The sequence below is a fragment of the Mus musculus genome, chromosome 4 (genome assembly GCF_000001635.26).
Source record: "Mus musculus strain C57BL/6J chromosome 4, GRCm38.p6 C57BL/6J".
In the NCBI taxonomy this organism is placed as follows: Eukaryota; Metazoa; Chordata; class Mammalia; order Rodentia; family Muridae; genus Mus; species Mus musculus.
The window spans coordinates 41920777-41934360 of record NC_000070.6 but is presented as its reverse complement, the minus strand read 5'-3'; the positions used below and the strand labels follow the sequence as shown (position 1 = coordinate 41934360).

General features: G+C 50.1%; 1 pseudogene across 1 annotated transcript; it reads right to left on the bottom strand.

Annotated features, from left to right (window-relative positions):
• Positions 1–11135: 11135 nt before the first annotated feature.
• Ccl19-ps1 (chemokine (C-C motif) ligand 19, pseudogene 1) lies at positions 11136–13082 on the bottom strand (annotated as a pseudogene). Its single transcript, NR_166500.1, has 4 exons — positions 12896–13082; positions 11779–11911; positions 11468–11561; positions 11136–11379 (listed from the first exon to the last, which is right to left on the bottom strand). The product of NR_166500.1 is annotated as a chemokine (C-C motif) ligand 19, pseudogene 1 (transcript).
• Positions 13083–13584: the final 502 nt, after the last annotated feature.

Below are 13584 nucleotides of genomic sequence, written 5' to 3'. Positions count from 1 at the left end.
ATTCTGCCTGCACGGATGTATGTCTGAAGGCTAGAAGAGGGCAGCAGATCTCATTATAGATGGTCATGAGCCACCAGATAGTTGCTGGGAATTGAACTCAGGACCTCTGGAAGAACAACCAGTGCTCTTAACCTCTGAACCATCTCTCCAGCTCAAGAATTGTGTGTGTGTGTTTATTTTTTAGATACATGTCTCACTTTGTAGCCAGGCTTATCTGTAATCCATTATGTAGCACAGGGTAGCCTCAAAGTTACAATTCTCCTGCCTCAGCTCCTAAGTGCTGGTATTATAGATATGTGCCTACTCTGTACTTCTACACGGTTATGGTTTTCTTAGCTGAGTGGGGAAAACTGATGTTTGTTTTTCCATTCCTGGCTTGTGTCTCTTGAGATAAATTCTGGGGATGCTCTTTTCAATTTGTTCTTTTGTGGAACTCAGCTTCACGGGACCTGCAGGGGATGTTCTATGCCTAGGAGAAGGAGGACACAGGCCTGGCCTAAGATCTCAACTTTGAGGCCCGCAGAGGGAGTCCAGTGAATGGGCTAAATGAGGTGTGACGCTCCTGGCCCCGGGAACATTGGGCTCTAGTTGAACACAGATGTAATATTCCAGAAAGAACTGAGCAGGAAAGCAAGTGACTCAGCTTTCTGAAAATCCCCGGCCCTGGGGAGGGGTCCATTTCACTTCCTGCGCTTCTCCAAATCTCATCTTGTCCAGAGGGTCTTGGAGCAGGCCCAGGGGCAGCGCTTGGCTCCGCAGGCCCTGAATGGGCGGGACGTTGTTAGAGTTCCAGAAGAGCTGGGACACCAGGATGGGGGAAGTCTTGAGCAACAGCACAGCCCCCCCCCCCCCATCCCTCTGAAACCTGAAGTAGCTCATGGCCAGAGTTTGTTTCTTAATTTCTTCCTCTTTTAGCACTTGCTATCTACTCAGAGCCCCGAGGTGCTTGATCTTGGACTGAACTCATTTGGGAGAAATTCAGGAAACTGGGGCCCTTGGGAACGAAGCAGAAATGACCCTTGCTAGCTAGCAAGGTGTTGTTCTGGAGAACTAGAGAGAGGCAGGGGAGCCCGTGAAGGAGGGAGCTTTGAAAATGAGTGGGGCGCTGAGAAGTCTAGGGAGGTTGAACAGTTATCCCAATGTGGTAAGTCGCGGGAGGGGCGGTGGAGAAAGAGAGAGGCTGCGGGACATGGGGGCTGAGGGAGCTATTTCTGGTCACATTCCTGAGGGTGAAGCAAGGGGGTGGCTGATCCAACGCCAGTGTGCAGCCTTGGATGCTAGGCTAAAAAGCTAGTGCCTAGACTTTTAAAGAGCAGTGGGTTCGGTGCTGCAACTGCCCTGCAAAGGGCGGGGACAGGGTGGGGTGGGGGCGTCTGGACAGGGATGGAGGCAGGGATGCGCTCAGGACAGGGGCAGGAGAGGCTGTGCAGACCCCGGAGATAAGTTAAGAGCAAGAAATCCATGACTTCAGCCAACTGCCGAGGAAGAAACAGATGGATGAACCGGGGGAAATAGAGATCCACTTCTGGCTTCCAGGTTGTGGAGCCAACTGCCTATTTGGGTTTTCTTCTTGCACATTCTGACAGAAGTCTAATTCCAAAAGCAACGTCTAGATTCGCAACACTTCCCTCCTAGCTTGTCTCCTCCTGCAGCCACCCAGCTCAGAGAATGTCACCGCCCCTCTGCCATCCCTCCAGGGGCTCTGGACTGAAGCCTGCTGTCATCCTGGGTTTTTCTTTTCCTTTTATGCTTCATAAATAGCACCTCTCCGCTCAATCTGTTGCTGCGTTTCATACCTATGTCTAGAACCCCAACTCGTTTCCAACAGCTTCCTCCTGGGTTAGGACAGGATCATCTCCTTCCAGGCCACGACTCTGACTCTTCACTTGTTTCTATATTATCCATTTTCCAGGCCACCAAAAGGGTCTTTTAAAACTTTAAACGTGATCATGTTACTCATTGGCTAAAATCTTTCATAGTACTTCAAATCAAATCCCCGCTTCCTTTCTGTAGCCTGCAAAGTCACGTGACGTTCCTCAGGCCTCCTAGCCCCCCCCCCCCCATTTTATAGGCTTCCCTCCTAGTCTCCTAGACCTCAGCCAGGCCAGTCCCCTCCCCTCCCCCCTCCTCCCCCTCCCTCTCCCTCCCCCTCCCCCTCTCCCCCTTCCCCTGTCCCTGTCCCTCTCCCCTTTCCCCTGTCCCTGTCCCTCTCCCCTTTCCCCTGTCCCTCTCCCCTCTCCCCTTCCCCTGTCCCTGTCCCTCTCCCCTTTCCCCTGTCCCTGTCCCTCCCCTGTCCCTCTCCCCTTTCCCCTGTCCCTGTCCCTCTCCCCTTTCCCCTGTCCCTGTCCCTCTCCCCTTCCCCTGTCCCTGTCCCTCTCCCCCTTCCCCTGTCCCTGTCCCTCTCCCCTTCCCCTGTCCCTGTCCCTCTCCCCTTTCCCCTGTCCCTGTCCCCTTTCCCCTGTCCCTCTCCCCTCTCCCCTCTCTCCTCTCCCCTCTCCCCTTTATCCTCTCCCCTCTCCCTTTGCCCTCTCTCTCTCCCTCTCCCCTCTCCCTCCTGCCTTTTCCTTTAGGCAATAGCTTAAGTCTCCTCAAAGAGGGGTCCCATGAGGCATTTTATTCTAATGGTAATAGTGAAATTGGTCAGAAGGGCTTGAAGTGTCTGTGTCAATTGCCACACAATTAAAGGTTAACAGAAGAGAATAGCAAACACCAACTAAACCCTAGGACCAGCTAAGACCTATAGATAGCTTTTCTTTTTAAAGAGACAGGGCCTCAGTATGTAGCTCTGGCTGGCCTGGAACACACTATATAGATCAGTCTGTCCCTGAATTCTCAGATATCTGCCAGCCCCTTCCTCATTTGTGCTGGGATTAAAGGTGTGTGTCACCCCATCCTGCCAGACTGTAGCTTTTTGTAATAAGTTTTCCCTTCAGTCTGTGCTTGCTGGCTCCCCCCCCCCTCTTTCACCCTCCTTCTTCCACTCTTGATTGTAGCTTATTATGGCGCCATTACTCCTCCCACCAAGAGTTGGATTTAGTTATTTTCCCCGAGTTCTGCTCTCAAAGTCATGTGACACTTTTCCACTAAAACAAACATGGACAGAAGTGGCACATGTCACTTGCAATCAAAAATGTTTAAGAAAGTGTTCTCCCTTGCCCACATCCTCGCCTTCCTTGACTGATCATGGATGTGTGTTGAGATGGGTGGGAGCGGGGATGGGGATGTGTGTGCCGAGAGCAAAGCAGCTCGGATGTCACTGCCGCATGGAGCACAGATGTACTAAGTGCTTACCTGGACCCAGAGCCACTCAGTGTTTGTGTCGGGGGCAGAATTTTGTTTTGTTAAAGTACTCGGGTTTTGGTGTCACTTGTAAGCACAGCGTAACTCAATCTATTCTGCCAATCAGAGGCAGGTTGGTGGTTACAGAATAGAGAGATAGGATCACAAGAAAGCAAGAGGAGGAAGAATGCCACCCTGAGATCTGGGATTTAGATACTGTTGTAGACCGAATCATGCCCACCGGAATTCATATAATGGAGTCTTATTCACAGTGCAACCACATCTAAATATTTATTTATTTATTTATTTATTTATTTATTTATTTACTTTATGTACATGAGCACACTGTAGCTGTCTTCAGACACACCAGAAGATGGCATCAGATCCCATTACAGATGGTTGTGAGCCACCATGTGGTTGCTGGGAATTGAACTCAGGATCTCTGGAAGAGCAGTCAGTGCTCTTAACCCCTGAGCCATCTCTCCAGCTCACAACCATATCTAAAGACAGGATTTTAAGCACCTCCATTCAAGAGGTGAAGACAGAAGGATTAGTAGTTCAAGGCCATCCTCAGCTATAGAGTGAGTTTGGGGTGATCCTGGGCAAATGAGACAGGTCTCAAAGATAGAAAAGAGTTAAATGAACTCATAAAAATAGGAGCCGTAATACAGTGGGAGCATGGCCCTGTAAGAAAGTATTCTCTCTCTTTCTTGCACAAACACACACACACACACACGAAAAAGGCACCAAGAAAGAGAGCCCTTACCAGAAACTGACCACATTGGTACCCAAATATTGGATTTTCAGAGTCTAGTATTGTGAAAAAATAAATTTCTATTGTTTAAGCTGCCTTGTCTATGGTGTGTGTGTGTGTGTGTGTTTTAATGATAACCTGAGCGTAAAAGATGTGCTAGTTGCTAATGTTTTGAGTTGTCTGTCTTGGGGAAGGTGGTTTTGAGTTGTACAAGCAAAGGTGATAGATACTATGTTAACATTTTAAGTCAAGGATGGGGAAGATAGGGATGTGTCCATGTTGGACAGCGACTGTTGAGACATCACGCTGTCTCACTGCTCAGACTTCACCTTTTGATGTTTGAGGAATGTCCTGCTTTGTTAACCTTGCTTACTGCACCCTGGAACCCCAAGGCCACAGACTCGTTTCTCTAGTTCCTTCTGCAATGGAGACACAGACACAGCACAGTCTTTGCCAATCAGACGGACTTTTCAAGGCCCAGGATTTGAAGCTAGACCCAGTGAAAAAGAGCAGGGTTAGCAGAGAATTGGTTTTGGAGGTGGTAGAAGTGGTGACAGAAATAATGTCCATCTTACATGGTAGTCGAAGCTGTTATTTCAGAGGTGACAGATGGTAGGGTGGCTATCTATACAAGTGGAGGATCTATCTATCTGTCTGTCTGTCTGTCTGTCTGCCTGCCTGCCTGCCTGCCTGCCTGTCTGTCTGTCTATCTGTCTGTCTGTCTATAATCTATCTAATCTGTCATCCATCTATCGATCGCTGAGGATACGTTAAGTACATGTACTACCTCTGAGCTATTGCCCTGGTCTATCTATTTAAAAACAACACACCAAACTAATGGAGTGACTTCCTATCTTGAAAAATATGCTTTCAGAACAACTTGAAGGGCAAATTTGAGTTTGGGCTCTTTGCATCTTGGACACTATCACACACTGGTTAAATTCTGAAGAAAGGTCATTTTGTGACTTATGATTCTTATTCAAGGCTAATGGTCCACATCTGGTGATGACTTTCTTTTCCTTCCTTTCTTCCTTCCTCCCTCCCTCCCTCCCTCCCTCCCTCCCTCCCTCCCTCCCTCCCTCCCTCCCTTCCTCCTCCTCCTCCTCCTCCTCCTCCTCCTTCTTCTCTCTCTCTCTCTCTCTCTCTCTCTCTCTCTAACTTTCTTTCTTTTTTGAGACAGGGTTTCTCTGTGTAGCCCTGGCTGTCCTGGAACTCACTCTGTAGACCAGGCTGGCCTCGAACTCAGAAATCCACCTGCCTCTGCCTCCCGAGTGCTGGGATTAATCATGTCACAAGGACCTCACCTCAACACTCTAGCTTGGTTGTTTCTGCCTTCTCATCTGTCCATGAGGATTATGTTTCTACACAAGTTTCATAGGAAACCATACTCAAGCCATTGAGTATTGTTAAAGGGCCTCATAATCCCAAGGGCAAACATTCCAGTTTCATGCTTAAGTACAAGCTCCATATTCCTTACATATAGCTACTTCTTGGCCACCCTCTGGACCTGATATATCATCAGTGACCTGGTCCATCCTAGGAAGAACAGAAGAGGAGGCTCATGTGGATAGTCCTGGAAGCTCCTTCCAGTGGGCAGAGAATCCACTGGATTTTAGTTCTTTGACTGTAGATCAAGAATAAGACAAATGGGAAGTGAGTTCACCCCAGGGACTCTGTCTTTTGTCTAAAACTATGACTGGAGAATGGTCAAGGCACCATGCTGTCCCAGAGAACTATCCATGTTTGTCCTAGTTGTATTGCGTGGCTGGAGAGTGGTCCTTCTGCAGTCCCCCATCTTGATGGTTTCTGCATCTTCCCAGGACCTCCCCATCACTACTTCTGTCAGTGAGCATCAGTGACCTGCATGTAAGAGTCCTAATGATACATTTGTTTGCTTTCTAAAAGCAGGGGGCTCTCCATGAGGCCTGAGACCATATCCATCTAGTGTATTAATGGGTTGCCAGTAATCAGAAGAGAGCTTGGCATGAATAAGTATGGTGGGTTGCAGCCAGTGGCAAAGCAGTACTTTAATGAGAAGAGGTTTGGTGGGACCCTCTATGATGACAGCTTTGAGACTCCCAGAGGCCCTACTTAACATGGAGAGTCACGAGCTCTGACCCACAACACTGCCACACTAGGAGGTGTCATGTATATAGTTGCTAAAGTGGTGGCCCTGGACTGGAACAGAGTTTCTGACCTTCCTTATCTGGCTTGTGTGTTACTGAGGGAAGTGGTGGCCTGGTGACAATGATGAGAACTTGACGTTAATGGTGGTGCTGTCACGGATGAGGATACAACAGGAGTTGGGACTTCTTGTCAAGGGTGGGTGTTCTTACATCACTGAGTTCTTTACAGTGTTGGGATCCTGACAAGAGAGGCTGACTTTCTTTTGGGGAGGATACTTGATTGCCTGATGGGCATGAGATTATAGTGACAGGGGTGTTGATGGAAATGGGCTCAGACTTCCAGGTATGGAGAGTCTGAGATCCAAAGCACTGGGGTGGGGTGGGGTGGGGTGGGGAGGAGTGTCTAACTGACCTAGAACTCTAACATCACTGCATCTGGTCTTAAGGTTTCCCACCTATACCAGGTCGGGGGCCAGGATGGCTCGTTTTCTTCCCACTGGAGCCAAAGGAAAAGAGTCCAAGGTCCTAGGCACAGAAACGGTACGGTCTCCCTGGTCCTCAGAGTTAGTTCCTGCATCCTGCCCTCTGCCTGCCTGCTTGAAACCCTTCAGGAAGTAGAATGGTTCTTGCAAGTGTATCATTCAAGGGATGTTGCCAATCCACTGACCTTCAGACCCTGTCCTGGCAGGATAGCATGTAGGCACGCTCAGTCCCACCAGTGGGCTGCCGCCCCTTTCTAGAAACAACACACACTGAACCCCTAGTCCCCTGGATCCCCAATACTGCTCTTCCATTTTCCTCTCCCTTTAGCCTCACCAGGTCCTGGCCTTGGGAATAAGGAGAGGGCGAGCACCACATTCTAGCCCCACATTCCATTGTGTTGACGTTGGGACAGCTGAACCCTGAGCAGATTCCCTCACTGAAGCTCTGGAGAGTCTCACTGCCCTTTGGCTGGAGAGTGTCAAGAGGCTGGCTGCTCTCCAGGGGCCATTTCTGTTTCTGAGTTCAAGCACTGCCTGTGTCTCCCAGACTCATTTCTTCCTGTTTCCCCCACTTCAGGTCTTCCTAGCAAAGCCAAGTCTTTCCACTCCAACTAGACATCAATCACAACTACTGAACAGGCCCACATGGGCTTCAGTCTCGGCCTGCTGCTTCCTGCTTGTGTGGACTTGAGAGGCCATGCCCCCTTTCTGTTCCACAGTTTCCGTGTATGCACAACGGCAGGAATGATACCTACCTTATGAGTTATTTGAGGGCACAATGATATAACACAGATGAAGGCCTGAACTGCTACATGCTCACCATGTGAAAGTAATGGTTATACCTTCAGATTGGTCCTGTCTTGCTGTTCTGGGTTTTTTTTGTCTCCAGGATGGGCCAGTTCAGAAAGGCGGTATGTGTTGTAGCACTCTGGAGCCACACTGCCCCTCTGGAACCCTAGCTCTGACATTTCCTAGCTGTCTAGCTTGGGCAGCTTACATCCCTTCTGTGCCTTATGTTTCCCACCTACGGCTTGAGATCGGTCCTAGTGCTTACATCAGTTCCCAGCACCTAGAAAGCTCCCATAGAGAATTAGCTATCACTACAGAGCCATGTTCATCCACATAGACCAAGCCTGGGAAAGAGGACACCTAGGAAGGTTGGTATCTAGAGAAATGCCTGGTTTTGGAGGAAACTCCCCAGTTGGAAAACTTGCCTTTTTTATGAGACCATTTCCAAGATTTTCTGCTGATTCTGAATTTCCCGGAGGGTAGAAGTGGGTGGCATGGGGTGGGGGCTTGCCGAGAAGTTGAAATCAGCTTATCAAAACCTTCTGGAGTTGACTCTAGCCAAGCACTCTATTCCACAACAGAGGCAGCTCCGACTGCCTTGGGAACTGGGTGTGTGCTCTATGTTCTGTGTGCTGTGTGTTCTCTCTGTCTGTCTGTGTGCCTGTGTGAGTGTGCACATGCGTTGGGAAGGGACTATTCTCAATTTGTTTGTTTTCCTTAATTACATGTTGGGGCTTATTCTGTGCCAGCCATGCAAAGCAAAGCTGGCAGTGAAGATGGTTAAACCCAATCTCTTCTCCCTGGGGATTCTCAGCTGACGTTAATGGCAAGAAACTTTGTCTGAAAGGCTGGAGCTCCCTGAGCAGGGAGAGCAGGGAGATGATAGCTTCAGGGGCTATGAGTCTTTAGAGCATCAACCCATGTCATGCCCTGTGTAGTAGGTGCCGTGTGCCCAGGGAGGAAGGTTCCATATAGAGTGTATAACAAGCCACTAGCCTGTCTGAGGAGCTAGGAGTCCATGCTACCTGCCAGAGAACTAGCAACTTTGCCGTTGTCAGACAGGAAGCAGAACTTGGGACAAACGGAGATGTAATCCTCATCGGTGAGCTCTAGAGAGGCAGGAGACAGATGGGCCACTGTGCTGAGGAGCTGGGCAGGAGGAGGCATGCCCCTCACCCCACCCTGCTGCTAGAGAGATGAGAGAGAGCAAGACCCAGTGCTAAGGTGTCATTACAGTTTGGCTGTAGGTAACAGAAGAAGCTAAGGTGGAAGCTAGTAGCTAAAGGAGTGGGGAGGGAGGTTGTGTGCCTCTTTCTAATGGGGTGTTCACTGCCTACATTTCTGATTTCCTAGGCTTTCCTAGTCAAGCAGGAGACCACATTGTGTGTGCCATTGGCTCCTAGATTTTCTTTCTTCCTTAGTGTTAGCCTCCCCTTAGTTTCCAGAGGATGGCCTCTGGGGAGCTAAGAAGCAGGAACATTTCTGGATATGTTGGATGTTGGGGGAGCCTGTACAAGGCTGGAAGCTTAGCCTGAGATCTGAAGATCCAAGAGTTATGTCTTTGGAAGGACTCAAAAGTCGCCCCTTTCCTGCAATCAGACACATGGCATGGAAATCCTGGGTTGGAGAATGTTGAAGGAACCTGCCCAGAGTCACTCAGTGATGGGGGAGACTGGGTTGTGACACAGGTCCAGACACTAGGACTTGCTATGGGGTTAATAATGTCCCAGGGCCTCTGTCCTGGTAGCACCTTGGGCAGGGCTCCCATGGTTGCCTCTTCTATTCTTTATATTTCTCTGGGGCTACAGGTACCAGAGGGAGGATTTGTGTCTGCTTCAAAAGCAAGCTGGCTTCTTGGTTCCCCTGAGACCTGAGCAAGATCTGAGGCAACATCTCCCTCCCCATATGTCTTAACCTCTTGTCTGTGGGAGGCAGAGTTGTCCATGACTGGGTGACTTTACAGAGGGATTAATGGATTGGTACAGGGAAGTGGGTATGGGGGTGGTGGATGAAAGGAGGTCACCTGGGTAAGTGTATGTGTGGATGCTTGAATGGGTGGGTAATTTCCCACAAGTGGTGGAAACAATTTTCACTCCATAGCAACTGTTCTTGGAAACTATTCCCATCTGTCCCATCCTTTGTGACTCTGAGACTTGAGATACTTGAGGTTTTGAACACCTGTCTGTGGGAGAAGAGGAAGAGGCCACCAGGCTTCCCGTCGCTCTAGGATCTCTGCCCCTCCTCTTCACCCCACTGTGACTCCCTCCTGCCACCTCTCCTACTGACACTTGAGCTCTCAGACATCTGGATGTTTGAACACCTGTCTGGGACAGCAAAGATGGAGAGGCCTGAGACTTGGAGCGGGAAGGGGGAACACAATTCCCCTACAACTTCCTTTTAAAGGCTTGCCCAGATAGGTCTGGCTTGGTTATTGGCTGATGTATATCAGATATAATGATGGCTTCTCTCCCCAGACAAGGGAAAGAGAATCTGACCTTCTATCTGACCTTAGCAACTCAGACTTGCCTCTCCCACCGGACAGGTCCTTGGAGGTCACACCCAGGAAGCTTCCTAAGCACAAAGCATTGCTGTGAGCTGTTCCAAGAGCCAAAGGCCTTGTCCTCCAGACCCAGGAGACTCATTCCCTGAGACTCAGTGTTGCCTGTAGTCCCAGAGCCTGTGTGTACTGAAGGCATTTCCATGATGAGTCGTGCAAGCCTCCCTCACGGTTCTTTCTTCCACCCTGTGGGCCTGTCTTCCTTCCCTGATCCCTGGCTCATAGACAGTATCTTATTAGGTCTGGCACTAGGATTGTTCTAATGGGGCTGAGCCCTGCTCAGACTGTCTGAGATGAAAACCTGGTCTAGAATGGATTTAGAATGGACGGAATAGAAGATGGCGCTATCCCCACGGCTGCTGAGCCCCTTCTCACGTATCTGTTCATTCTCTAAGCAAATATTCATTGACTCCCTATCTTGTGCCAGGTGATCTGCTGGAAACCAACACAGATATGACCCTTGTCCAGGGAGAAGGACAAACTAACAAAAATAGGTTACTGTAATGAGTGCTGTGTGTGAATGTGCGTGTGCGTGTGTGTGTGTCTGTGTGCTGTAGGTGGGTGGTGTGTAGGAGGAGAGGTGCGGAGCCTTGGGAATCTGGGAGGAAGCAAAACTACCTAACCCAGTCTGAGTCAGGGATGATTTCCTGGAGGAGGAAACATCCAGACCCAGAAAGGAAGCAAGTAGGGCCGAGGACGGAGAAGAATATTAGAGGGAGCAACTTGGGGATGAGGGTGGGGTGGAGTGGGAGCATTGGGGGGGGGATCGAGAACTTCTCCTAGAGAGTGGAGCCATGTCTTCTGCCCACCCTCTAATCCTCACTGAAGTTCCCCTACTCCTTGTCCCTGAGACACATGGATGCTTAAGCGCCTGTCTAGGTGGCAAAGATGGAAAAGTCTGAGGCTTCTTGTGAACATTGCAAACCAATGCAAGCTTTGTGTGGCTGGATAGAGTATGAGGAGCACATAGAGACCTGGGCCAGGTCCTTCACTGTGGGGCTGGTTCCGGGAGCATCAGGGTGTCAGGTCGAGGCTGGGGAACAGATTGCTCAGAGCTCAGGGTGGAAATATATCCTGCCATTCCACCCCCTCCTTCCCTATTCCTGTCCTCCTGGGGCGAGAGAGAACAGACAGCCGACAGACAGATCCACGGTACCAAGCAGCTTTATTGGAAGCACTGCAGTCTAGCCACAGAGAGACGGTGTTCTAGCCACACAAACTCTCTTGTCCACACTCACATCGACTCTCTAGGCACAGACTTGGCTGGGTTAGGTCTGGGACAGAGCATCAGGAGGCCTGGTCCTCTCTTCTGGTCCTTGGTTTCCTGGGCCAGAGTGATTCACATCTCTTTACTCAAGACACAGGGCTCCTTCTGGTGCTGTTGCCTTTGTTCTAAGGGGAGGGAGGAGAGGCAGGGTCATGAGCTGGAATCTCGGGGTGTTGGGAGGGTGGAGGCAGGACTGAGGAGGGTCAGGCTTGCCTTGGCAGAAGACTTCTTCAGGCTTCGGATGATGCGATCCACCCAGGGCTGGTCTGGAGGTGCACAGAGCTGATAGCCCCTTAGTGTGGTGAACCTGTAGCCAGAGGTTGGAGAGAATAAAAGCCCTGGAACCCAGTTTCCTAGCAGGCTCTAGAGTAAGGAACGGAGGCTTGGAGACTATTTGTAGGGACCTGTTTCATGGGCTTCCATGAAAACTGGGCTCGGCCCTGAGTTCAGGGTTAAAGCCATGATGGCATCAGCAAGGGCTCATGGGGGGATGGGGCCAGATATTCTTTCCACAAGCAACTCACACAACAGCAGGCACCCTGCAGCCATCTTCATTAAGAAGGTAGCGGAAGGCTTTCACGATGTTCCCAGGGATGGGGCACTGGGTCACAGACAGGCAGCAGTCTTCCGCATCATTAGCACCCCCCAGATTTGGGGCTGAGATAGGAGAAAGAAGGGGAGAAGACCCTGAGACCATGAGGAAGGGAGGCCACAGTCCCTAAGTGGCTTTGATAACATCTCTCTGTGTGTGATTGCTGGACCTGATATTCAGCCTTGAGTGCCACTGTGGCTCAGTTGGCTGCTGAACATATTGTAGTCTTCTAAGCCATTTAGTAAATAACCATTTTTCAACGTATCCCAAATGCTAGGGTCATACACCCTTTCCCAGGTTTTCTCAGCTTTTACAGCGTTTTAGCATATGGAGAGTTAACAGGAGAATGCTGGGACAGGGGAGGCTTGCCTCTGCTGAGACTCCTTCAGGTTTCTGAATGACTACAGCAGATGGCTGCTATACCCGGAGTCCCAGCTACCAGGAGGGAAGCTGAGATGTAGGATCACGTGAGCCCAGGAGATGGAGGCTAGCCTGGGCAACATGGACAGATGCTTTCTCAAAAGCCAAACTAAACCAAACTAACCAAACCAAACCAAGCCAAACCAAACCAAACCAAGGCCCTTAAAAATGCAACCCCCAAAAGGGGAACAAGTTATTAAGCATGTCTTCAGTGTTTCTTGTTATCTCAGATGGAAGCAAATACACAGCAAAGCTCTCACCCCCACAACCCCAGTGGTGCAATTGAAACCAGGGTTTCACCCAGGCAAGGCAAACACTCCACCCACTTAATTATAGTCTTAGGTCCATCAAGGAAGATACACTGTTCCTTCCTTCTGCTGCCTGGAAGCTGAGGTAACAGGACATGGAGCCCACAGCTATAAGCCCCAGGATATGACAGAGCTGAGCCACATTGGAATCCTGGATACAGGCACATTCATATTGACAGGCACACACAGAAGGCATAAGGAGCCCTTGGATCCACTGACTCTGAACTCGGAGGGTCTTTCATGACCATTGTAACAGTCTAAGACCTACATATTGTCCACAGGTCACTGTGGCCCCTACCGTAGTCATCTCCCAAGCCTTACCTGGGAAGGTCCAGAGAACCAGCAGGCTGAAGGCCAGGAGTGGGGTCACACGGGGGGCCGTGGCAGACGATCTGAGGCAGGCCACAGAGAGTGAGTGAGCCTGAGAGACTGTGTGCGCAAGAATCTGAGAGGCCGAGGCTCCGACGGGTTCACAGGGGAGTGACGGGAATCGCTCAGATGTCCTCCTGTGGCGTGAAGGGGTTCAGGAGCCAAGTGCAAGTGAGCTTGTGTGTGCCCCAGTGAGCCCGCTTGAGCCTGCTGAGGCTGCCACCAGCTCCAATTTATGCCTTGAGCTTTCACTTTCTGTCCCAAAATTCCCCCTCGATGGCCCGTTCTGGGTCTTCCCCTTTACCCCCCTCTGCCCCCTTTTTTTTTCTGGCAAAACATGACCTTGGCTTCCTTCTTCCCCCCACTCAGAGTCTTCACCCTCTGCTTTCTTTGGCTTTAGCTCTGAGAACTGCAAAAGTCTGGGAAAAAAAAAAATCCGTGTCCTGTCAGTTCCAGGGAGGGCTTGCATTGTCCTCTGGATAGTGGCATTAGCTGGGTAGTTAGAGCCCAGTGGGCTTCTCTACACCCTCACCACTTTCTTCTTTCTGATGAGGCCGGTTTTGAAGCCAGCTCCATGGTACCTTCAGAGCAAGCGTGAGAGCCTGGATGGTCTTTCCTTGTCATCACAGTGCCTTCCAAGT